Here is a 24,580-nt window from a genome sequence, read left to right as displayed (position 1 = left end):
ATATTTTTTCCTTTGAGCACTTTAAATATCTCTTGCCATTCCCTCCTGGCCTGTAGTGTTTCTGTAGAGAAATCAGCTGATATTCTTATGGGGGTTCCCTTGTAGGTAACATTCTGTTTTTCTCTTGCTGCTTTTAGGATCCTCTCTTTATCACTAACTTTTGCCATTTTTATTATGATGTGTCTTGGTGTGGGTCTGTTTGGGTTCAGTTTGTTTGGGGCCCTCTGTGCTTCTTGTATCTTGAATCCAGTATCCTTTAGATTTGGGAAGTTTCCAGCGATAATTTCTTCAAATATATTTTCCATTCCCTTATCTTTTTCTACTCCTTCTGGAATTCCTATTATGCGTAGATTGGCCCGTTTTATATTATCCCATAGGTCTCTTATATTGCTTTCCAGTTTTTTGATTCGGTTTTCTGTCTGTTGACCAGATTGAGTGATTTCCATTATTCTATCTTCCATATCACTGATTCGTTCTTCTGCATTATTCATTCTGGTTTTTACTGCCCCTAGTTCAGTTTGCATCTCTGCAAATGAATGTTCTAGTTTTTCTTGGCTCCTCCTTATATTTTCTAGCTCCTTTCTGAGGGTATCTGCATTGCTGTTCATATCTTCTCTTAATTCCTTCAGTATTTTCACTATTTCTCTTTTGAACTCCAGGTCTGTCAGACTGCAGAGATCAGTTTCATTGTTGACTGTTTTAGGTGAGTTCTCCTGTTGGTTTGACTGGGGGTGGTTTCTCAGCTTCTTCATCTTGCTTGTTGTCTTCTTTCTCCTGAGGGAGTTGTACTCTCCTTTATCGGGTAGTGTTTGCCTTGTCACTGCCCTGGAATATTTCCTGAGGGCTGTCGTTGTTGGTCAATCTTTTTTGAGGCAGTGTGGCTTTTCTGGAGTGTTGATGGGACTAACAGTGTTTCTTTGAAGCAAAGGAGGACTTCCTGAGGGCAGACAGGACTGGGAGGTCCACCCCACGATGGTAGCAGATTTCACTTGGTTCTCAGCACCCCCTGGGGTCTTGGGCGGGTAGCAGGGCCCTTGGAGACTCAAGACGTTCCTCCCCAGGGCAGCCCGACTCAGAAAGACCGTCTAAGATCTTTTCCCGATTCGGCCAGGCTTGTTGCAGCTTTTCTGGGCTGCAGGGGGTCCTGCCTGGAGCTGGCAGTCCTATGCAGCTGGTCCACTAGGTCTCAGCACCCCTTGGGGTCTTGGGCGGGTAGCAGGGCCTTTGGAGACTCAAGAGGCTCCTCCCCAGGATAGCCCGACTCAGAAAGACCGTCTGAGATCTTTTCCCAAGTCGGCCAGGCTTGTTGCAGCTTTTCTGGGCTGCAGGGGGTCCTGCCTGGAGCTGGCAGTCCTATGCAGCTGGTCCACTAGGTCTCAGCACCCCTTGGGTCTTGGGCGGGTAGCAGGGCCCTTGGAGACTCAAGAGGCTCCTCCCCAGGGCAGCCCGATTCAGAAAGACCGTTTGAGATCTTTTCCCGATTCGGCCAGGCTTGTTGCAGCTTTTCTGGGCTGCAGGGGGTCCTGCCTGGAGCTGGCAGTCCTATGCAGCTGGTCCACTAGGTCTCAGCACCCCCTTGGGTCTTGGGCGGGTAGCAGGGCCCTTGGAGGCTCAAGAGGCTCCTCCCCAGGACAGCCCGACTCAGAAAGACCGTCTGAGATCTTTTCCCGATTCGGCCAGGCTTGTTGCAGCTTTTCTGGGCTGCAGGGGGTCCTGCCTGGAGCTGGCAGTCCTATGCAGCTGGTCCACTAGGTCTTAGCACCCCCTGGGGTCTTGGGCGTGTAGCAAGGCCCTTGGAGACTCAAGAGGCTCCTCCCCGGGGGAGCCCGTCTCAGAAAAACCGTCGGAGAATTAGTTCGATCTATTCACGGCCTGGCTAGGCTTGTTCTAGCTTTTCTGGGCTGCAGGCCTTTTCTAGGGGGCTGGTGGTGTTTGGTGCTGCTCTGTGGAAGTGTAGCCCCTCCAAAGGGCAAGCAGGCCTGTGCAGGGAGAGCCCCTGCAGTGGTAGGCTTCAGGCAATTGTTGAGGCCAGCCCTCCTGGATGGCAGGCAGCCCCAGGTTCGGCGAGAGCGTAGGGGGTGGCGGGGGTGGGGGGAGGGAATGCACTGGGAAGCACAGCTTTCTGCTAGCTAGCGGGCCTGTAAACTTGCTGTGGCGTGGGGGGTATTCTATGGGGACCCACCCCTTCTTCTCTCCCCTCCCCAGCACGGGCGCAGACCAGGCTCTTCTCCCAGGTTCCCTCTGAGGCGGCTTTCCACTTCCCCGCCCCTAGAGTATTGCTCCCTTCCTCTGCGACAGCTTTGTTTTCTAGTCTCCCTGGCAGTCTCTGCCCCGTCAAATGGTTTAGAGACCTCCCAAGCAGTTTCCGCTCTTCCCCGCCCCCCTAGCCCGGGGACTAATCTCTGGAGCCGAGGTCTCGGTGCCCAGCCCCCCCCCCCAGGCGTCCCCCGGCCCTTTCTTGGGGACTAACCTTCGGAGGCGAGGTCTCGGTGCCCAGCCCCAACCCAGGCGTCCCCCGGCCCCCTCTCGGGGACCAACCTTCAGAGCTGAGGTCTCGGTGCCCAGCCCCCACCCAGGCGTCCCCCGGCCCTTTCCCGGGGACTAACCTCTGGAGCCGAGGATTCGGTGCCCAGCCCCCACCCAGGCGTCTCAATTTTTGGTGACTGTGCCCGTAGTTCAGATGGTCCGTTGGGTTCTTGATCGTTTTTCCGTACTCCGACTTACTGCTACACTCTTCTCTGCATCTGGAGATTCCTCCGGTTCGTTTGATCTTTCCCCCGGTAGGAGACTTTCCAGGGTGCGGGATCCCTTTCTCCTCCGCAGTTCCCTTTCGGGAGCGCCCGTCCCGCTCGGATTCACCTTCTCTCACTCTCCTCTTTTCTCCCGTTCTGCCCAATAATGTCACGAACTTCTTGCCGTTATTGGAGTTTAGGTTCCTCTGCCAGCGATTGGTTGTTGTTCTGTGCGAGTCATTTCTTCTGTAGATGTGCTTTTTTTGTTGTGTTTGTGGGAGAGGGCGAGCGTGTCCCCCTACTCCTCCGCCATCTTGTCCTCTCTCCCTGCTTTATTATTGATCACTGTTTTATCCTGGGAGCCTAGCATAGTGCTTGGGGCGCCCAGTAAATATTTGCTGAGTTAATGAATGAGTAAAGGAAATAAGAATTAATACCACAAGAGATTAACCTGATGAGTCCTGACTCTAAACAGACACTATTAATTGATTAGCGGAAAAGATCTTTGCTTTAATATACCCCACTCAGCTTTTGTTAAGAGTCTTAGACAGATAAGCACATAGGCACAATGGCTTTCTGCATTTTTAAAAGTCATTCTTTCTTGCATGACTGAAGCTGAGGCATAAAGGGCAGGAACAGCATTGCTCTCCTTGTATGAAAATTGTGGGGCATTGGCTCCGCTCACAGGGAAAGCGTCCCATAGAATGTTAACCAATCTGAAGAGTCAGAGGCAGAGACCATGAGAAAGGTGCTGGCAGAGAGGAACCTCAGGTCCCCTCGCTTTTTCCCTAAGGAGCCGGACTTCTGATCTCAGAATCTTTATTCCTCTTCCCTCTGAGAGCCTGAGGCAAGCCCTGAATTATGCCAGCCCACACTTCATTACCCAACAAGCCCATTTATCGTTTAATCTGATCTGTATTGAACAAGTGGAAGCAGGTTACAAAGCAGCAAAGCCTAAAGAATGAAAATGCAGCACGTTTTCTGATTACAGGGATCCCTAATCCAAAGCTTAGAAGCTAGGGCTAAAAATAGACACCAATTCCATCTTTTAGCATGTCGGTGCCAGGTCAGGTGGCCCTTCAGCCAGATGGGAGAAATGTGAACTCTGAGAACCTGCTTCTATCTAAAGTGGGGGGGCAGGGCATTGGTTACTCTCCACCCTCACTTACAATACTGGTATTTTCTTGTTCCTGGAGTATCTACTGGACAAGGGTTCACCCCACATGTTTGTTGCCCTAGGTCCAGGGTTTTGCTCTTTGTCACAAGGAAGCAACAAAGTAGAATTTAGAGAAATTGTCTCTAAGGCACACATTGAAACTTAATTATTTGTTTTAAAAAGCATATAACTGGGAAGAGGGTGTTATTTCTCCATTGGATGGGAGAGACAGGCTTCTCTGAGATGATTCTTTTGGGAAGGTACATGCCTTTTATTTTGGCCATGGCTAGAGTTCAAACCCACACCACAGCAGCAGCCTAGCTGCTGCAGTGACAACAGTGAATCCTTAACCCACTGCACTACAAGGGAATCCCTGGGGACCAGGTTCATGAAGTAACTGTAGGCTTTTGTCAGAGATGTATCTCTAAATTAACAAATGTCTTGCTCAAGAGGAGAAGCACTTAGAATATCTTCTAAAGATTAGAGAAATCAGGAAAGAAAAGAAGATACGGTTGAAAAGTTAAGTATAGCAAATTAAGATTGCCTTTGGAAGCCAGGTATAGGAAATGATCTTACCCTCTGTGTCTGTCAAATACATCAACATATCAACATAAGGGAAATATAGGACTCAGAATATTAGCATTCCAGATTTAGGAGCAGAATAGGTTATGGGTAGAACCAAGAGCCTACACATGGAGAGTGAGAAGGGAGAATACAGCTATGATGATGGATCAGAATCACCCAGAGAGCTTGTTAAAACGTATATTCCTGGGCCAAAGAACTGGTCTTTCTAATAAGTTCCCATATGAGACTGATGCTGCTGGTCCAGGGACCACGCTTTGAGAACTATTGCTACAGTCCCTGCAGTCCTAATTCAGAATAAAGCTAAGACTGCATTAATGATGCATTAATAAAGCTAAGACTGCATTTCTGTTTGAATGTACAGAAATTGGCATCTGGTTAAAACTAATGAGCAAAGAGGAGAAACAAATAGTGCTGGATATTGTAAGCCTTAGCGACAAGGATGAAAATAATGATGCAATTAAGAGTTGTTGCTTACTGTATGCTAGGCAACGTTCTAGTACTTCTCATGCCTTTTAGCCATTTAATCCTTGCAACAGTTCCCTAAGATGGTATTGCCAGTTCTCTCATCTAATAAAGCTAAGATACCAAACTTCAATTTCTCCATGTTTAGGTGGCTAAGTGTATATTTGATCCTAGCTTTGTCTGACTCTTCAGTCCTATTTTTAAGAATTGAGCTTCCATCGTCTCCTAGTGGTAGTCTAGTTACTACTGAGACATCGTAATTCATGCTAACAGGTCAGAAAACAGAAAAGATGACTCATTACTTCACAGCCTTCCTTCTGCTAGCTTTTTATAAAACAAGTTAGACACAGTGGGAGATTATTAATAGGCTTTTTTTTCCCCCACTGAAAGGGCAGGAGTAGGTCTAGGTGGGGATAACAAGTTTAAAATTCGCATCTGTGAACTATCTGTACCATGGGAATTTGGATTTTTAGGAACCTCTAGTTCCTAAATTTAAAACAAACTAAAGGGGCTCCTTATATTAAAGTTTGACTGCTCCTGCAACCCCTATCCAGGAGATAAACCTAGAAAGATGCCCAAGATGATACACCTGCTGTTATATTTGGACAATGAAACCTTAATGATAGGCTGAATAAGGGATACAAGGAATAAAACCATGGATGGCAAATGTGGAAGGAAAAAGCATCAACACTGCAGGCAAACAAATATAAATTCCAACCTAGGTTCCATTGGCAACTACCTACTTGAACATTAACAATTTCCTTGATCCATCTAATGTGTTTATTTACAGATAAAAAGGAAACTTTAATACTGAACAAGGAACTAAAACTCACCTGGTTGATATAGTGAACATATATGTATATATAATTACTATCATATTTTTATAATGAATATGGATTATATCACTATAATCATCACATTATATCATATATTCTAAATATATTTTAATATATCTGTTTTTAGCAGTGGTAATAATGACCAAAGCCTCATCTTCTGTTCTTTCAGGTGGACTGTTGTGAGCTTGATGTTTAAGAGACACTGATTTTTTAGAACCTTCTCTCTGTCTTGACTTTAATGGTTTTGCTTAGCAAAACAAATAAACCATTCTAAAGCACTGTGAAGAAAATCTGTTTGCTAAAAAAAAATGTTCTATTTGAGCATATATATTTTTTCCCTAGCTTTTAAATAAGACTTGTCATTAGATTGTGTGTTAGGCACAGTATCTAAATCTTGTTGCCTGTTAATATTTGAGTATCTCTGGATATAAAAATATCCACACTGAGCCAGCATTTGATTTCCTGCTGAACTGTTTTTCACATTTCCAATATAATTATGTAGCAGTTACAAGGAAACAAAGACTGAACTCCACAGAATACCATAGAAACCCATATTTGTTTATTTAAAAAAAGATATATAAAGCATCTAAGACAAAAACTGATGTGTTGGGTGACTTGCAGGGAAACTGATACCTAAAATAAATCTGAAAATATCCAGATATTTATCAGAAATCATTGGTTAGGCAGGGATTTAAGAAAGCATTTATATGTTCTACAAATGGCCTCTGGCATGTAAACAAGAGGATTTAGTCACAATGGGAAATACTGAATTAAATGTCTTTATTTTGTCTTTGGCCTCTGAATGACTGATTTTGTCCCTTGTAGTGTCCATCTTAAAGAGAGTTAGGATACAATAGATAAGTCACTCAATGTACCCAATAATTTTTAACTGATTACACAAAACCCTAGTGAGTCAAACACATTTCTGCCCTTCTCTACTAGACACTATGGTCGCAGGTTGTTAAAGGCCTGGTTCCCAGCCTAGAGATGGGGCCTCTGCAGTAAGGAGAGAACCCCTGGACCACAGTCACAGTCATTTTCTCTAATGGAGGGAAATTAGACACATCCTAACCACACATATGAGAAAGAAATTAGTTCTATATGATGCCTTCTCCATCACTCTTCAGAGTCAAGCCCAGTGCCACCTTGGGACAAGTGAAGAGGAAAAGCAGGACTGTTAACAGGCAAAGGAACAGCATGAATCCACCCAAGGTGTTTTGGGAATTTTGTGATGACAGGGAGGGACTTAGTGATCTTGGCTTGTTTCCATCAGGCTTATGGTAGCCTCCATTGTATGCTCCGTTTCTTTCCATGGAGACCTTTCTGGAGCCTTTTCACCAATGAGAACATAAAAATGAATGCCCAAGTTCTGCTGTTTGGTTGTAGGAAGGCTGGGGAAGCTCACTGGTCTTTGGACATAAGAATCATGCTCTAGGAAAATTGCACAGATGCATGTAGAGCAACTCTCCTGTGATCCCCATGGACTCTCAGTCTGGTAAATTGAATAATATCTGGGTGTGGCAGTCAAGGGGACATGATAAACTAGGGTTTGAGATGCTACCTAATTCCAGGCAGAGTGACAGTCACCAAAGTGAGATGCTCCCTGATTCCAGGGGTTCCACGGGGTTCAAACATTTGTCATTCACTCTCTGTAACAACCTTGAGATGGACATACCCTGAGTGTTGTTTCAGAAATATGTGAAGTGAGATCCAAAGAAGTCAGGACATGTATATAAGGTCACAGATCTAATACTGTGAGGTTCAGATTCATCAGTTTTAATGTCAAACCTGATCTCTCTACTCTTTGGTGCTACTAAGCATGACAGATGGGAAGACAGGGCAAACATCCTTGAAAAATATTAATATTTGTATGAACATGCTATTAGACGCCAGCCTTTGTACTAGATAAAACTCATTCGGGAACCAAAAAATCAGGGAATTCTATTGCTGAAGTTCAATTTGGAATAAAAATCATATGACATGATATCACATAAGGTGGTGTATTTATTTTATTCAGTGTAGTTTTGCTGAGAAACTTGGTGCATCAACACCTTCACATGGATACTTTGGTCCTTCTTCTTAATGTGTACTTATTGTAATTATTGTATCTGCAATAGGAACATCTAATTTTAAGAGGCAAGGAGTTGGATATCATAAATCCATTCAGGAAACATAGGCTCAATTCTTGGGCCCTATTGTAGTGGTACCTCTGGACTTAAGGTTTTCTTTAGTATGTGGGTAAAATGAGACCATTACTAAGTTCTCATCCATCTCTGGTTGATGGATCCTCAGTGGCTTCAGCATAACATGATAATGAAGAGCAGAGGTTTGGGGATAGAAAGATATGGGATTGTAAACTACCTACAATATCTGTAAGTCATGTAATGTTAGGAAAAATGCTTATCCTTTCTAAGCCTCAATTTCATCATTTTAAGATATGGATAATCGTGTTTTTGTATATTGTTGTGTGCCTTACATGCCATAGGCCCTGGTCTTAAATAAATCACAGAATGGTTGAAATATACAGGGGAAGATGGGATGGGGGGTAGGCGGCAAACATCTTTTTCCTTTAAAACACCCGATTCAAAGTATGGTCGAGGGTAAATTAAGACCTTTGAGACATTGCCAAGGGTTCTATAAGGTCAAATATGTTTATAATAATGCTCAGTTGCTATTTTCCTTTTTCTCTCATGCTTTCACGACAACATGAGAATGGAGTTTTCCAGAGGTTACAGGACATGTGTTGGTATTTTTGTTCAATGGCTAATGGAATGTGTGCATATGTATTACTTTGTTTTAAAAATTAGTTGTTAGGAGTACCCATTGTGGCTCAGCAGTTTAAGGACCCAACGTTGTCTATGTGAGGATGTGGGTTTGATCGCTGGCCTCACTCAGTGGGTTAAGGATCCAGTGTGGCTGCGGCTGTGGTATAGACCGCAGATGCAGCTCCCATTCAGCCCCTGGCCTGGAAACTTCCATATGCCACAGGTGAGGCTGTAAAAAGAAAAAAAATTAGTTGTAATTTCCAGTTGGTAAATGTTGACAGAGATAACCCAGTAACATGCTTTTATATATAGAAGTGTTCTGATTTCTTTGATAAATTTGAACTGTATAAAGAGACCCTGAAACCACATTGTTTAAGAACTGTTGCTTTAGGAGGGCATTTATCTTCTCAATTAGTTTGCAATATAGTTAGGAGTTCCCTATTGGCTCAGCAAGTTAAGGATCTGGAGTTGTCACTCATGAGGCTCGGGTTACTGCTGTGGCACAGTTTCAACCCCTGGGTCCAGGAATTCTTGCATGCTGCGAGTGCAGCCAACAAAAAGAGAGAGAGAGAGATAGTAACAACAAAAAGTATTATAATATCTTAGCTATCACGTTGACAAAATAATTTACCACCAGCAATATGTAGGTGGGATAGTGATAGAAGTACCACATATAACATCCTTAGTAGAATTCCTGGGTGTAGTATAGAGAGTAAGAACTCAGTAAATGTTGGTCATTGTTAAGGGCAGAATGAAAATGAAGTTAGACCCAATGGAAATAGATTGGCCTTGACATTTTTAGGGTCTCATCAACTAAGGTTGCCTTTTCAGGAGACAGCGTTATGTTAGGACAGATCAAGACTTGCCTTCTGCTAAATCCCCGGTATTGTGACTCAGAGAGGCATATGTGTGGGAATAGGGAATCAAAGAGTGTCACAGAGATATAGGCTAGGGAGACCCAACCAGGTACCTCCAGACAGTGACACCCAGCCTGATGTGCTCTTCTAGGCCTTGCCTCTGAGAACAGATGAGTTAACAGAGCATAAGCCTACCAAGCTTTAAACTACACATCTAACTCCTACTGTTCCTGCTCCATGTTTCTTCAAGCCAATTTAAGAAATGCTGCAATAAAATATGCTGACCTAGATGATGATAATAAGAACAACTGTTAACAACTACTGTTATTCCATCATTTCTTGAGCTTACTCTCCTCAGTGCTTGACACAAGCATTTGAGTAGAGTTACCCATGGACTTTACAAAACTTCTCTGTGTGTTTGGGAATTATATTCTCTATGACTTGCAAATGAGAAAATCAGGCAGCTATAGTATATCTCTAAGCTCTAAGGACCTCACAGGTAGTACCAGGCAGAGTCAAACTTTGAATCTACGTGTATCTGACACCAGAACCAGTGTGCCACACTACAAGGCCTTTGGCAGACATTCTATTTTTTATTGTAAATTAATGTATTAGCATTCTTGTTATAAGCAAGTGTCTTCCCTGGGCTTGGCTAATGCATGCCTATGCTGAAGTGCCATTCTCTTCGGGAATATCCTGACAAAATAAAGCTTCTGGTCCCTCAAAGCTGAGGACAAAACTTACATCTCAGTGGACCTAGCAAAGTGAATGAGTGGATGATATTTTGGAAAATTTAGTCATAAAACTGAGGCTCTTACCAGATAAGGATAACTGGCCTTTGGATTTCATTTCTGCTACTACTAGGAATTCCTGCAATTTCTATTTTTATGTTATATACTTTGTAAACTGATTCCTTATTCTTTGATACATGGACGCCTCAAAACAACTGTATGAAAATAAGCCAGGGCTGCTTGTATTACCCTGCATTTTAGAGGATGTAGCTGAAGGTGAGAGAGTTTGAGTTGTTTTCTCAAGATCATTCCACTAGACAGTGCAAAGTTATTCTGAAACCCCAAGACTTTTCATGAATCTGTAATTAGTATTCATGCCTCACTGATATTCATTTTGTGACAACAGACATGCACCAGATCAATTCTGGTAATACACACTGTGACAGCGGTGACAATAATAGCACCTAGTAGTCACACTGGTATAACCATTGATTTTATGGAGTAGTTTTTTTACCCAGAAACTGCATGAATAGTGTCACACACACAAATCAGGCAGATATCATCTTGGTAAACACTTTGAAGCGTGTTAGGACATCAGAAGAAATACAGTTGAGAGTGTGCATGAGTCTACTCTTCAAGGGAGCAAGATGCTTGCTGGCTTGCTCCTTACAGTGTCCATCCTCTCATCTCTCTGCAGACTGTCTTTTCCAAAGCATATAAATGCATCCCCGGAATTGTGTAGGCTTGAAGCTCAAAAGCTTGATCTTGTATTTAAGGTGCTGGGATAGTGCTGGCCTGAAGCTCCTCTTCACAACATAAGTAACCTGCACAGACAGAAGACTGTTAACTTTTAAAAATACAATGAATATTGGAGATAAGAGATGGCTAAATAAATAGGGTATATTGTCCCCATTTTATAATACGGATATACATGGAGTTAATTTCCTCAGGAACACTGAACTAGCACTTTCTGGAAGTAAAATGTCCACCGAGTCTGTCTTTCTGTATCAGTAGACTATATCCAAGTTAACAGCACATAGACTCCTTGCAAGTATCCAGAATTATTCTGGATTAGACTCTCTCCTTTCTTTCTAACTCCTTTCTTTGCTCCCATGGAATCAGCCTTTGGTTTCTCAAAGGAATTCAACAATTTAAAAATTTTATATCGGTCTATTGCTGAGGTATGGGTCAAGGTAGATGTGCATTTCAGATCTTGTTTCATATTTGAAAACAATAAAGTTACTTCCTTTCTTATCAAAGCTAAAGCCTAGAAGGCAGAAAACAGTAGAACTCTCCTGCATTATCTGAGAGCATTTTTAAACAATTAGATGCCCGTAATGATGTGATGCCAAAACATCTGGCAGCAGAAATGAAAAATTAAATTAACTGACATTTATCCATATAAAGCAGAGCAACAGATGTGAGGGAAAGCCTGGATGAGTATCTCAACTAATTTTGATGAATTCCAGTAGAAATAAACCCTAATTGTCCATTTATTAAGTCTTTGGAATCATGATTCTAATGATAATAATAGTAATCTCATCTGAGAGTTGGGTGCCAAACTGAAGTGTCAGCCTGCAGCATTTGAAAATCATCCCTTTTTTAATACTCAGATGTCTTCATTCTTTTTTTTTTTTTTCCTGAGGAATTTTTTTTTGTTTCTTAGCTCTGTTGAGATTTAGATATTTGACTTAAGCACTTGGTTTAAACAACAAAAACTTCTTTAAAAATCATATTATTCCTGCATTCTTTTATCTGCCTTATTCACACAGATTGTTAGGGTTATAGTTCTACTGGAAGTTTCATTTGCATTCTTCTTGAATCCAACAGAATAATGGTGATGATGTCTTAATTTATCCAGCGTATAGCCCTTTACACAGATTTCATTAATCTTTGCAGCATTTCTCTGAGGTATATAAAGGGCAAGTATTATTGGACCCATTTTTCAAGTGTAGAAAATAAGAGAAAATGAGATAGAAAATCATTTTCTTAGGACAACAATAAGAGCTTTGACTAAACCACCCCATATTTGTAGTTGTGGTACTGGTTTGAAACTATGACAAATATTAGCTAATTAATTCACATGGAAATTATTTCATAAACATGTACCATGGTGAGTTATTTGTGTGTGTGTGTATGCATTCTATAGATCGGTATCTAGTTTTATTCTTAGGGGAAGAGGAAAGGGAATTGTTCCTGTGCATTAAAATAAGCATTGGAGTTGAGGGCTATCTTGATGGGGCTTTTTCTACAGACCTATATCTCATTGGAAATGCCTCATAGAGTAACTCTGGTTTCCTTTACTCACAGAACTGTGTGTTGGATCTGTGGGAAAGAACTACAAGTCAGATCTGCTAAATAAACTTAACAATCAAACTCGTTTTTATCTTAGGTATTGGCATATCCCAACAATCTGTCCTACTCTAGGTTACGATTGCTTAGGAGTGAATACAATTTGAACTTAATGCACATTTAGAGGGCATCAAAAAATTCAGAACCAGAGAGATCCATCTCCTCTGACCATAAACACATGGCCCTAAAGCTTGAGAAAACTAGATGCCAAAGATTACAGGTGGGAATTACAGGTGAAGAGTGCCCATATTCCATTGGAAATCAGGGAAGCCCAACTAAAAGAACTGTGGGTGACTTGACACAACAACTGTGGACTGAGCAAAAAAATTCTTTTTGAAAGGGCTATCTTGAAGATTATGACTCAAACATTGGAGGACCTAAGGTGGTTGACAGGGGAAAGAAGAAGAATGTGTGAAATTCCTTGAAAATTAATTGACTTAAAATAATTTTGCCTATGTTCCACATAATTTAAAAACTTTCCGCTTTTTGTAAAGTAAATAAAATAAGCACTGGAGAACTGTGAACTAATTTCAGTTAGTCAATCTCTTGGTCTTTGTCATACCACACATTACCTTTACCCTAAATGTGTCAGTTTTCTCTAGTTTTCTCCCAAAAGCTTGTGACACAAGACGATGAAGACAGAGAATCTTTGGTATACTTAGTTTAGTGTTGAGACAAAAGGAAATGTCTCATTAATCTGACACCTTTACGGACACGTGTAATGGTCATTATGCTGCATCAGTAATTGAACGTGAATGGTTAGTGATTCATGTAGGTGGTAATAATTATTCTTAGTTTTCCAAAGACAGACTGAGCCCATTTGGGGCCGTCTGTGGAGAAACACAGGGAAGGTGCTGAAGTTGGGTGGTGAGCGCTCTTTGATTTGAATCTAAAATCCATTTGTTTTTCAACCAGCTGCTCTTGACCTCCATGCAATGCCCTTTCTCACTTCTGCCATCAAAGAAAGGAGTCTGAGCCAGAGAGCCTTTGTTTGAATTCTGTCTGGGTTACATACGGGTTAGGTGACGATGGGAAAGTCTCCCCATGTTTCTGAGCTTCATTTCCTTCTTTGTGAAATGCGAATGATAACACCAACATCATAGGATGCTGAATGATCTGAGGTAGAGAAGGCACCTAGTTAGCACCTAGCACCATGCCAGGTACATTGAAATGGACAATTAGTTATATTAGATGTATTAATTCATTTTGTGGTCACAGTATCTTGTTCACCCTAAATTATTCATCTTTGAATTTCCAGGAGCTAGCAAAAACTAGAATATGATACTCAGTGATATTAGTTGCCGTTATTGAGGGTCTGCCTTGCTCCATTAGCCATTCGTTTTGCTGTTACAGATATAACTTTTTTATTTCACTTCTAATAATTCTACAAAATATACAGAATCCTAATCTATTCTGTAACAGCTTTGAAGCATTTTCCAGCTATGCTTCCCTACTTATTTAGCAAAGGGATTAAAAACAACTACCCCTCCCCCTGAAATCCCTAAACTATCAACTCAACGTGAATTTTGCTATTTTCTTGAAGTTAAACCCTAGGCATAAAAATGGCAAATGATTTTTTATGCTGTCAGTTGTGTATTCAGATAACACTTGGTTCTGCCAGAAATTTCCACAGAATTGAAGTTTAGAAGATAAATAGGCAGAAAATCCAACCAGGGACAATCAGAGATTTCCCTTTCAACTCTAGCTCCCAACAGTATTATTTTACAGTTAATGTGCACTCCATCGACTTGGAGGCTGTGATACACATGGAAGGATCAATGGAGGGCTTTGGGGAGGAGGAAAGCCTGCAGACACTCTGCAGTCCTGAGGCCACGACTGGGTGGTGGATCTGAGGTTCCTGTTATGAGCATAGTGTCCAGAGAGTAATATAATCAGAGCTGCTGGAGTGAATAATATGTATTCTGACCCCAGCATGTGTGTCTGAAGTTCATGATGCTCCCTGCTGTAAAGAGCTAGAAATCTGACCCACAGGAACTGGACTAATAGACGAAGAAAAAGATTGGGCAGTTTGGCATCTTGCTTAAGAACATAGGCTCTGGAGAGAGACAGACCAGGTCTTTACTGTTATCCCTTTATGTACTGTACAAGCTCAAATAAGATGTGTAATATAGGGCACTTTGTTTAATATCCTCACCCTAGCAGGAAGTTGGTGCCTAAATATTCTCACTCTCACTAAAAACAAAGCTGCATTTTTGTGGGATGCACATGAGTTGTTCAGAAAGTATGCTAAGGCACCTCTTCGCAAGCTTTTATGTGCCTTTGTGTTAACTGGAAATCTTGCAAAAAAGCAGAATCAGATTCTCAAAGTTAGGAGTAGAAATTCTGCATTTTTAATAAGCTTCCAGATGATGCTGACATAACTGGTCAGTGGGCTAAATTGGAGTAGCAAGGTTCTAGTTATTATGTAATAGTTATCACAAAGCAAAACTTTAGGCTAGTGTTTCTGAGCTCAGTATGCATCCATCACACTCACCTGGGTTGTATATTTATCTATGCATTTTTGAGAGACAAATATTTATTTCAGAAAGATGGGAAAATTTTTGAGGTATTAATGTCTACTAGTAAGGACATTTGCAAGGAATTTTTTTTTTATTGAAGTACAGCTGATTTACAATGTTGTGCCAATTTCTGCTGTACAGCAAAGTGATTCAGTCACACATATATGAACATTTTTTTCATCTATCATCTCCCATTATGTTCTAACCCAAGAGATTGGACACAGTTCCCTGTGCCAATACGACCAGTTGTGCCAATAGGACCTCAGGCCCATCCATTCTAAATATAATAGTTTGCATCTAGTAACCCCAAACTCCCAGTCCATCCCACTCCCTCCCTCCCCCCTTGGCACAAGTCTGTTTTTTATGTCTGTGAGTCTATTTCTATTTTGTAGATAGGTTCATTTGCACCTATTTTAGATTCCAAAAATAAGTGATATCGTATGGTATTTATCTTTTTCATTCTGACTTACTTCACTTAGGATAATCTCTAACTGCATCTATGTTACTGCAAATGTTATTATTTTGTTCTTTTTATGGAATAATAGTATTCCATGGTATATATGTACCACACATCTTAATTGATTTACCTGTCAATGGACATTTAGGTAGTTTCCATGGCTTGGCTATTGTTAATAGTGCTGCTGTGAACATACAGGTGCATGTATCTTTTTGAATTGTAGTTTTGTCCAAATAGATGCCCAGGAGTGGGATTGCTCGATCATGTGGTAGTTCTATATTTAGTTTTCTGAGGGACCTCCATACTGCTTTTATTGTAGTTGTACCAATGTACATTCCCACCTACAGTGAAGGAGGATTCCCTTTTCTCCACACTGTCTCCAGCATTTGTTATTTGTAGACTTACTAATGATAGCCATTCTGACTTGTGCGAGGTAGTATCTCATTGTAATTTTGATTTGCATTTCTTTAATAATTACTGATGTTGAGCATTTTTTCATGTGCCTGTTGGCCATTCATATGTCTTCTTTGGAGAAACATCTATTCAGGTCTTTGGCCCATTTTTTGATTGGGTTGTTTGTTTCTTTGTTGTTGAATTGTTTGTATTTTTTGGAGATTAAGCCTTTGGTTGCATAATTTGCAACAATTTTTTTTTCCCATTCTGTAGGTTGTCTTTTTGTGTTTCTTTGGGGTTTTTTGTTTTTGTTTTGTTTTTATAAGTTTCCTTTGCTGTACAAAAGCTTTTAAGTTTGATTAGATCCCATCTGTTTGTTTTTATTTCTATTGTCCTGGAAGACTGACCTAAGAAAACATTTGTATGGTTGATGTCAGAGAATGTTTTGCCTACGTTCTCTTCTAGATTTATGGGGTCTTGTCTTATTTAAGTCTTTAAGCCATTTTGAGTTTTTATGCAAAGTATGAGAGGGTGTTCTAGGTTAATTGATTGATTTACATGCAGCTGTCCAGTTTTCCCAGCACCACTTGCTGAAGAGACTTGTCTTTTTCTCATTTTATATTCTTGCCTCCTTTGTTGAAGATTAATTGACTGTAGATGTCTGGGTTTACTTCTGGGCACTCTATTCTGTTCCATTTCTCTATAGGTCTGTTTTTGTACCAGTACCACACTGTCTTAATATTGGCTGAAGTCTGGGAGAGTTATGCCTCCTGCTTGGTTTTTGTTCCTCAGTATTTCCTTGGCAATTCTGGGTACTTTAGGGTTCCATATAAATTTTTGGATTGTTTGTTCTAGTTCTGTGAAAAACGTCATGGGTAATTTGATAGGGATTGCATTAAATCTGTAGATTACTTTGGGTAGTATAGCTATTTTAATAATATTAATTCTTCCAGTCCAGGAGAATGGGATATCTTTCTATTTCTTGAATCCTCTTTAATTTCCTTAATTAATGTTTTGTAGTCCTCAAAGTATGTGTCTTTCACCTCCTTAGTCAGGTTTAGATATTTTATTTTAATTTTTTTGGTGCTATTTTAAAATGTATTTTTTTATAATCCTTTTCTAATATTTCATTGTTAGTATACAGAAATGCAACCAACTTCTGAATATTAATCTTATATCCTGCTACTTTGCTGAATTACTGTATCAGATCGAGTAATTTGTGTGTGGAGTCCTTAGGGTTTTCTGTGTATAGTATCGTGCCATCTGCCTAGAGTGACAATTTTACCTCTTCCCTTCCAATTTGGATGTCTTTTATTTATTTTTCTTCTCTGATTGGTGTGGCTAGGACTTCAAAAAAGTATGCTGAATAAAAGTGGTGAGAGTGGACATGCTTGTCTTGTTCCTGATCTTTGCAGGAATGCTTTCAGCTTTTCCCTGTTGGGAATGATGTTAGTTGTGGGTTTGCCATATACAGCCTTTTACTGTGTTGAGGTAAGATCCCTCAGTGCCCACTCTCTGGAGAGTTTTTATCATTAATGGGCATTGATTTTTTTCAACAGATTTTTCTGCATCTATTGAGATGATCATATGGTTTTTATTCTTCAGTTTGTTAATGTGGTGCATCACACTAGTTGATTTCTGAATACTGAATCCTTGCATCCTGGGATAAATGCCACTTAGTCGTGATGTATGATCCTTTTAATGCAGTGTTTGATTCAGTTTGCTAGTATTTTGTTGAGGATATTTGTGCCTATGTTCATCAGTGATTTGGGCCTGTAATACATGTGGCTTTCTTCAGGGACTGGCTTAAAGGTTGCGTTCCATGGTGTCAGAATTGCAAAAGCGACTGTCTCAAGAGAGACGGAAAGTGAAATCTATTAGTTTCTTATAGATATATATGTCCAATACTCACAAAGTTTTACTTTTCTTATTTTCTGTTGCTTAAGCAGTAACACAGTTCAGATTCAGGAGAAAGGTCTCAAAGGAATATTAAATAATTTTATGCAATGTTTTAAAAACATCACAAACTACTTTTGTCTAGAAGTTATTAAATTCCTACTAAAACACTCCAAGTTTTCAATGAATTTTCGCATCAGCTTCAGCATCAGAATATAGGGGTACATTCTTGTATAAGGGAACATGTTTAGGAAGACTTCTATATAGACACTGTTACTTAAAAAGAGAAAAGATATAAGTTACAAAGAAGCCAGTGATAAATAGCAATTCCTGAATTCACTTGGCATATATCACTGGTTCCTTCTATATGGCACTTCTTTGAAAAACTAATTATCTTAGACTCTCAGCTCTATTCTTTGGCTCTTGATTTGGCCCCAATCATTCTTCTGCTTCTTTTTTTTTTTTTTTTTTTTTTTTTTAATAAATTGTGTTTGTACCTGGTATCTGCCTTCCGCCTATAAATGTTTGAGACCAGGGGCCTCTTTTTGTTTTCCATTGTCTCTGTTAATCAAAACCAGTGCATTTCCTTTAAAGAGTAATCAATGTATAATCCATTTCATTAAAAAAGAGTTACACTCCCATGTCTCTTCACAATGAGCCCTTCTTGACTTTGGGAATCTAGTGAAACTGCTGTGGTCAATACTCTTTAAGATTTTTAACAGAGAGAATCTGGGAGCCATGTTCTGTCCTTAGAACCTTCACAGCGCCTTTCATCTCTCTGAAAGTTCCCATGAGGAACCTCAGATCTTTCTGAGATATTAACAACAAAGGATCACATTGTCCCAATATGTATTTGATCTGTGGGATGAGACATATCTTAATTTGAGAATTGTTTTTCTCTGGAGAACCTGCAGATGAAAAAGCTTTATTTTCAAACCCAACCAGTCTTGATGGAAAAGTTCCTCCTTTTGCTAATTTTTCCCCCTCCACATTTTATTTAGGCATTGAGAATAATCAATGTGGCATTTTAAAAAATTCTGTTTCTGCTTGAAATCTCTTAATTAGAATATCAAATTCATTTGGTACATTTCCTTTTCTTCTGCATGACCTGCAGGTGACATGGTCAAAAATCTAGCCCCTACATACAAGGGTCTCCTTTCCTCTAACTACCAATAACACTTTCCCTGTTTTCTTTACTATAAGACCTTGTCAACAGTCTCCTCATATCCTTTTGGCTTTCACTAACAATCTTCCCAATTTATCTAACTCTTGTTTGCCACCTGGTCCCAAAGCCAATGCCACATGTTTTAAGTTTTTATTGCAGTAGCACCTTGCATCCAGGGACTAAAATTTGTTCTGGTTACTGTTACATAACAGACTGCTCTGGAACTTAATGGCATAAAACAATAACAAATATTTATTTTGCTCACAAATATGAAAAGTGAGTAGTGCTTGTAATGGTCAGCTTGGTCTCTGCAGAATGTGGTACCAGCTGGGAAAGCTTGAACTTGGCTGACCATCCAATTTCAAGATGCCTCACTCAAATGGCTGGCACATTGGTGTTGGCTCTTTGCTGCCTGTCCAGGAGAGAGCTTGGGCTCCTTCATTGTCTGGTGTCTCTGTTCCAATAGTGAGCATCCCAACAAAGATGGGACATGAGTCTAGAAATTGACGTAGTGTCACTTTTTTTTATATACTATTGTTTAGTAAGAGAACAAACATCCAAGAGAAGGGAACACACACCCTACCTTGCACTAAGGTGTAAGGCAAACAATTTGGGGACCATGTTTTAAAATTACCACACTGGAGTTCCAATTGTGGCTCAGCAGAAACGAACCCAACTAGTATCCATGAAGATGCAGGTTTGATCCCTGGCCTTGCTCAGTGGATTAAGGATCTGGTGTTGCCACAAGCTACAGTGTAGGTCACAGACATTGCTCAGATCTGGCATTGCTGTGGCTGTGGCATAGCCTGGAAACTGTAGCTCCAATTCAGCCCCTAGCTTGGGAACTTGCATATGCCATGCGTGCAACCCTAAAAAGACAAATAAAATAAAAAATAAAATAACCACACTAACTTGTTTCCCACAAGAACATGTTACAAAAGACAATTAAGATAGCCTTTCTGTACAGTAGAAAAAAATAATTACGGAAATTTAAAAAAAAGGTAGCCTTAAACTATTTTTAACACTGTATACTACTATTAGAATTATTATTACATACAATTAAATGTTTTAAATACTCTTAAAGCTTTAAGTCCTAAAACTCTAGAACATTCTAAAAGCTGAGAATATCTGTATAACTTCCCTGTTACTTCATAAACCCTGTTAGATATGTTCCTTGTTGTACTTTATCTTTGAATTTAAAAAGCCCTTGTTCTAAGGCTGGTCTTTGCAGTCTAACTAGCTCTGTGACCTTGAGATTGTATCTTGTATCCAGTGAACTTTTTAAAAAATTTCTGAATAAACAAAGAATATTAATAACATATGTCCTACTTAACTCAGAGGGATTTGTGACAGTCAGTAAGACAGTTTATCAGAAATAACAAAAGAGAAGAAGAGCATTAATACAGGGCATATATATTTCCTTATTTCAATGACTTCTTTCATTTTTTAAAATTTTATTTAAGTATAGTTGATTTACAATGTTGTGATACTTTCCGCTCTACAACAAAGTGATTCAGTTATACATGGACACACATACATTCTTTTAGATTCTTTTTCTTTTCAGAACATTGGGTAGAGTTCTCTATGCTATACAGCATGTCCCAGTTGGCCAATCATTCCATATACCTCAGTGTGCATATGCCAACCCCAAATCCCCAGTCCATTCCTACATCCCAACACCTATTTCCTTTGGTAACTGTAAGTTTTTCCAAGTCTGTGAGTCTGTTTCTGTTCTGCAAATAAGTTCATTTGTATCCTTTTTATAGACTCCATATATAAATGATATAATTTGATATTTTTCTTTCATTGACTGACTAAATTCACTTAGTATGATAATCTCTAGGTCTATCTATGTTGCTGCAAATGACATTAATTCATTCGTTTTCATGGCTGAGTAATATTCCATTGTATATATGTATCACTTCTCTTTGATACATTCCTCTGTCAATGGGTAGTCAAGTTGTTTCCATATCTTGGCTATTGGAAATAAGGCTGCAGTGAACACTGGGGTGCATGTATCTTTTTGAGTCATGGTTTTCTCCAGATATATGCCCAGGAATGGGGTTGCTGGATAATATGGTAATTGTTTTTAGTTTTTTGAGAAGCCTCCATATTGTTTTCCACAGTGGTTGTACCAATTTACTTTCCCACCAACAGTGTAATAGGGTTCCTTTTCCTACACTTAATGTTTGTAGACTTTTTGATGATGGCCATTCTGGCTAGTATAAGGTGGTATCTCATAGTAGTTTTGATATTCATTTCTCTAATATTTGTGATGTTGAATATCTTTTCATGTGTTTTTTGGCCATTTGTATATCTTCTTTGGAGAAATGTCTATTTAGATCTTATGACCATTTTTTTGATTGGGTTGTTTGCCTTTTTTGATATTGAGCTATCTGAGGTGTTTATATATTTGGGACATTAATCTCTTGTCACTTGTTTCATTTGCAAATATTTTTCTCCCCTTCTTTGGGTTGTATTTCTACTTTGTGTAGGGTTTCCTTTGCTGTGAAAAGAAAATTAAGTTTTATAACGTCCTATTTATTTTTGTTTTTATTTGCATTACTCTTGGAAGTGGATCTGAGAAGGTATTGCTATGATTTATGTCAAGAGAGTGTTCGGTCTCTGTTTTCCTTTAAGAGTTTTATAGTATATGGTCTTAGATTTAGGTCTTTAATCCATTCTGAGTTTATTTTTGTGTGTGGTATTATAGCATTCTAATCATTCTTTTGCATGTAGCTATCCAGTTTTCCCAGCACCACTTATTGAGGAGACTGTCTTCTCTCCATTTTATATTCTTGTTTCCTTCGTTGTAGATTAGTTGACCATAGGTGAGTAGATTTACTTCTGGGCTTTTTATCCTGTTCTATTGATCTATATGTCTGGTTTTGTGCCACCCATACTGTTTTGATGACTGCACCTATATGAAATCAAGGAGCCTGATTGTCCAGCTCCATTTTTCTTTCTCAGGATTGCTTTAGTTGTTTGGGGTCTTTTGTGTTTCCATACAATTTTAAAAATTTCTTGTTCTAGTTCTGTGAACAGTGTCATTGGTAACTTGACAGGGATTGCACTGAATCCATAGATTGCCTTGGGTAGTAGTCATTTTCACTATATTGATTCTTCCATTCCAAGAGCAAGGTATATCTTTCCATCTATTTGTGTCATCTTTGATATCTTTCATCAGCATCTTAGTTTTCAGAGTACAGGTCTTTTGTCTTTTTATGTAAATTAATTCTTTCTTTACAATTTGGATACCTTTTATTTCTTTTTCTTCTCTGAATGCTGTGGCTTAGATGTCCAAAACTATGTTAATTAAAAGTGGCGAGAGCAGACATCCTTGTCTTGTTCCTGATCTTAGCTTTCAGCTTTTCACCATTGAGAATGATGTTAGCTGTGGGTTTGTCATATATGGCCTTTATTGTGTTGAGATAGGTTCCCTCTTTTCCCACTTAAAAGCAGAAATGGGGGTTGGATTTTGTCAAAAGCTTTTTCTGCCTCTCTATTGAGACGATTATATGTTTTTTATTCTTCAATTTGTTAATGTAGTTTATCATACTGATTGATTTGTGGGTATTGAAAAATCCTTGATCCTTGGGATAAATCCCACTTGATCATGCTGTATGATCCTTTTAATGCATTACTGGATTCAGTTTTCTAGTATTTTGCTGAGGATTTTTGCATCTATGTTCATCAGTGATATCGGCCTGTATTGTGTGTGTGTGTGTGTTTGTGTGTGTGTGTGTGTGTGGTGTGTGTGGTTTTTGTATCAAGGTGATGGTGGCCTCATAGAAGGAGTTTGAAAGTGTTTCTTCCTCTGTGATATTTTGGAAGAGTTTCATAAGGAAAGGTGTTAACTCTTCTCTAAATGTTTGATAGATATCTCCCATGAAGCCATCTGGTCCCAGACTTTTTTTGGTGAAAGTTTTAAAATTACATTTTCAATTTCAGTACTTGATATTGGTCCATTCATCTTTTCTATTTCTTCCTAGTTTAGTCTTTGAAGATTTTTCCTTTCTAAGAATTTGTCCATTTATTCTAGGTTGTCCATTTTATTGACATATAGTTGCTTATAGTGGTCTCTTCTGATCCTTTATATATTTATGTGATGTCCACTGTAACCTTTCCTTTTTGATTTTGAATTTTATTGATTTGAGTCCTCTTATTTTCTTGATGAGTCTGGCTAAAGGGTTTATCAATTTTGTTGATCTTTTTTTTTTTTTTTTTTTTTTTTTTTTGGTCTTTTGTCTTTTGTCCTTTTAGGGCTGTACCAGCGGCATGTGGAGGTTCCCAGGCTAGGGGTCTAATCAGAGCTATAGCGGCCAGCCTACACTAGAGCCACAGCAATGCCAGATCTGAGCCACATCGTGACCTACACCACAGCTCACGGCAACAGTGGATCCTTAACCCACTGAGCGAGGCCAGGGATCAAACCAGCAACCTAATGGTTCCTGGTCATATTTGTTTCTGCTGCACCATGATGGGAACTCCTTGTTGATCTTTTAAAAGAACCAGCTTTTTAAAAATTAGTTAATGATTTTACTACATTTATAGGTGTACAATAATCATCACAACCAAATTTTATAGCATTTCCATCCCAAACTCTCAGTACAGCCCCCACCCTACAACCTGTCTCATTTGGAAACCGTAAGTTTTTCAGTCTGTGAGTCAGTATCTGTTCTGCAAAGAAGTTCATTGTGGCCTTTTTTAAGATTCCACATGTAAGTGATATCATTTGATGTTGGTGTCTCATTGTATGACTAACTTCATTTAGCATGATAATTTCTAGGTCCATCCATGTTGCTAAAAATGCCATTATTTCTTTCTCTTTAATGGCTGAGTAATAATTCCATTTTGTATATGTACCACACCTTATCCACTCCTCTCTCAATGGACATGTAGATTGTTTCCATGTCTTGGCTATTGCATACAGTGCTGCAGTGAACATTGGAGTATATGTGTCTTTTTGAGTCATGGTTTTCTCTAGATAGATGCCCAGGAATGAGATTGCTGGATCAAATGGTAATTCTATTTTTACTTTTTTGAGGAATCTCCATACTGTTTTCCACAGTGGTTGCACCAATTTTCATTCCCACCAACAGTGTAATAGTGTTCCTTTTTCTCCACACCCTCTCCAGCACTTACTATTTGTAGACTTTTTGATGATGGCCATTCTGGCTGGTATAAGGTGGTACCTCATAGTGGTTTTGATTTGCATTTCTGTAATAATCAGTGATGTTGAAGATATTTTCAGGTGTTTTTTGGCCTTCTGTATGTAAGAGAACCAGCTTTTAGTTTCACTGATCTTTTCTATTGTTTTCTTCATTTCTATTTCATTTATTTCTCCTTTGATCTTTATGATTTATTTCCTTCTATTGACTTTGGATTTTGTTTGTTCTCCTTTCTCAAGTTGCTTTAGGTATAAGGTTAGGTTATTTGTTTGATATTTTTTCTTGTTTCCTGAAGTAGGTTTGTATTGCTATAAACTTACCTCTTAGAATGGCTTTTGCTGCATCCCATAGGTTTTGGATCATTGTGTCTTCATTGTCATTTCTCTCTAGGTATTTTTTAAATTTCCTTTTTGATTTGATCACTAATTTCTTCCATTGGTTGTTTGGTAGCATATTGTTTAGTCCTCACATGATTGTTTTTTATAGTTTTTTTTTCTTGTCAT

General features: G+C 39.3%; 1 protein-coding gene, 1 long non-coding RNA gene and 1 other non-coding gene across 28 annotated transcripts in view; 2 read left to right on the top strand and 1 right to left on the bottom strand.

Moving 5' to 3' along the window:
• Nucleotides 1–24,580, top strand: part of CDH8 (cadherin 8) — a 1,221,794-nt gene that overhangs the window by 1,099,611 nt on the left and 97,603 nt on the right. The window lies entirely within an intron of this gene.
• LOC146402255 (uncharacterized) overlaps nt 7,775–24,580 on the bottom strand; it is a 912,822-nt gene continuing 896,016 nt past the window's right edge. For both annotated transcript variants that reach the window (XR_014805845.1, XR_014805844.1), the window contains exon 7: nt 7,775–10,948. This is a non-coding gene — a long non-coding RNA (uncharacterized LOC146402255). The remainder of the gene's footprint in view (nt 10,949–24,580) is intronic.
• Nucleotides 12,345–12,475, top strand: LOC146402256 (small nucleolar RNA SNORA18). Its single transcript, XR_014808745.1, has one exon. It is a non-coding gene; the product is annotated as a small nucleolar RNA SNORA18 (small nucleolar RNA).

Source organism: Sus scrofa, chromosome 6, assembly GCF_054392235.1.
Source record: "Sus scrofa isolate SSC_HxYL_T2T_F1_AM1 chromosome 6, Sscrofa_HxYL_maternal_Yorkshire_Landrace_v2.0, whole genome shotgun sequence".
NCBI classification, from domain to species: Eukaryota; Metazoa; Chordata; class Mammalia; order Artiodactyla; family Suidae; genus Sus; species Sus scrofa.
The sequence above is the reverse complement of the archived record's forward strand: the minus strand, read 5'-3'. Positions and strand labels throughout refer to the sequence as shown.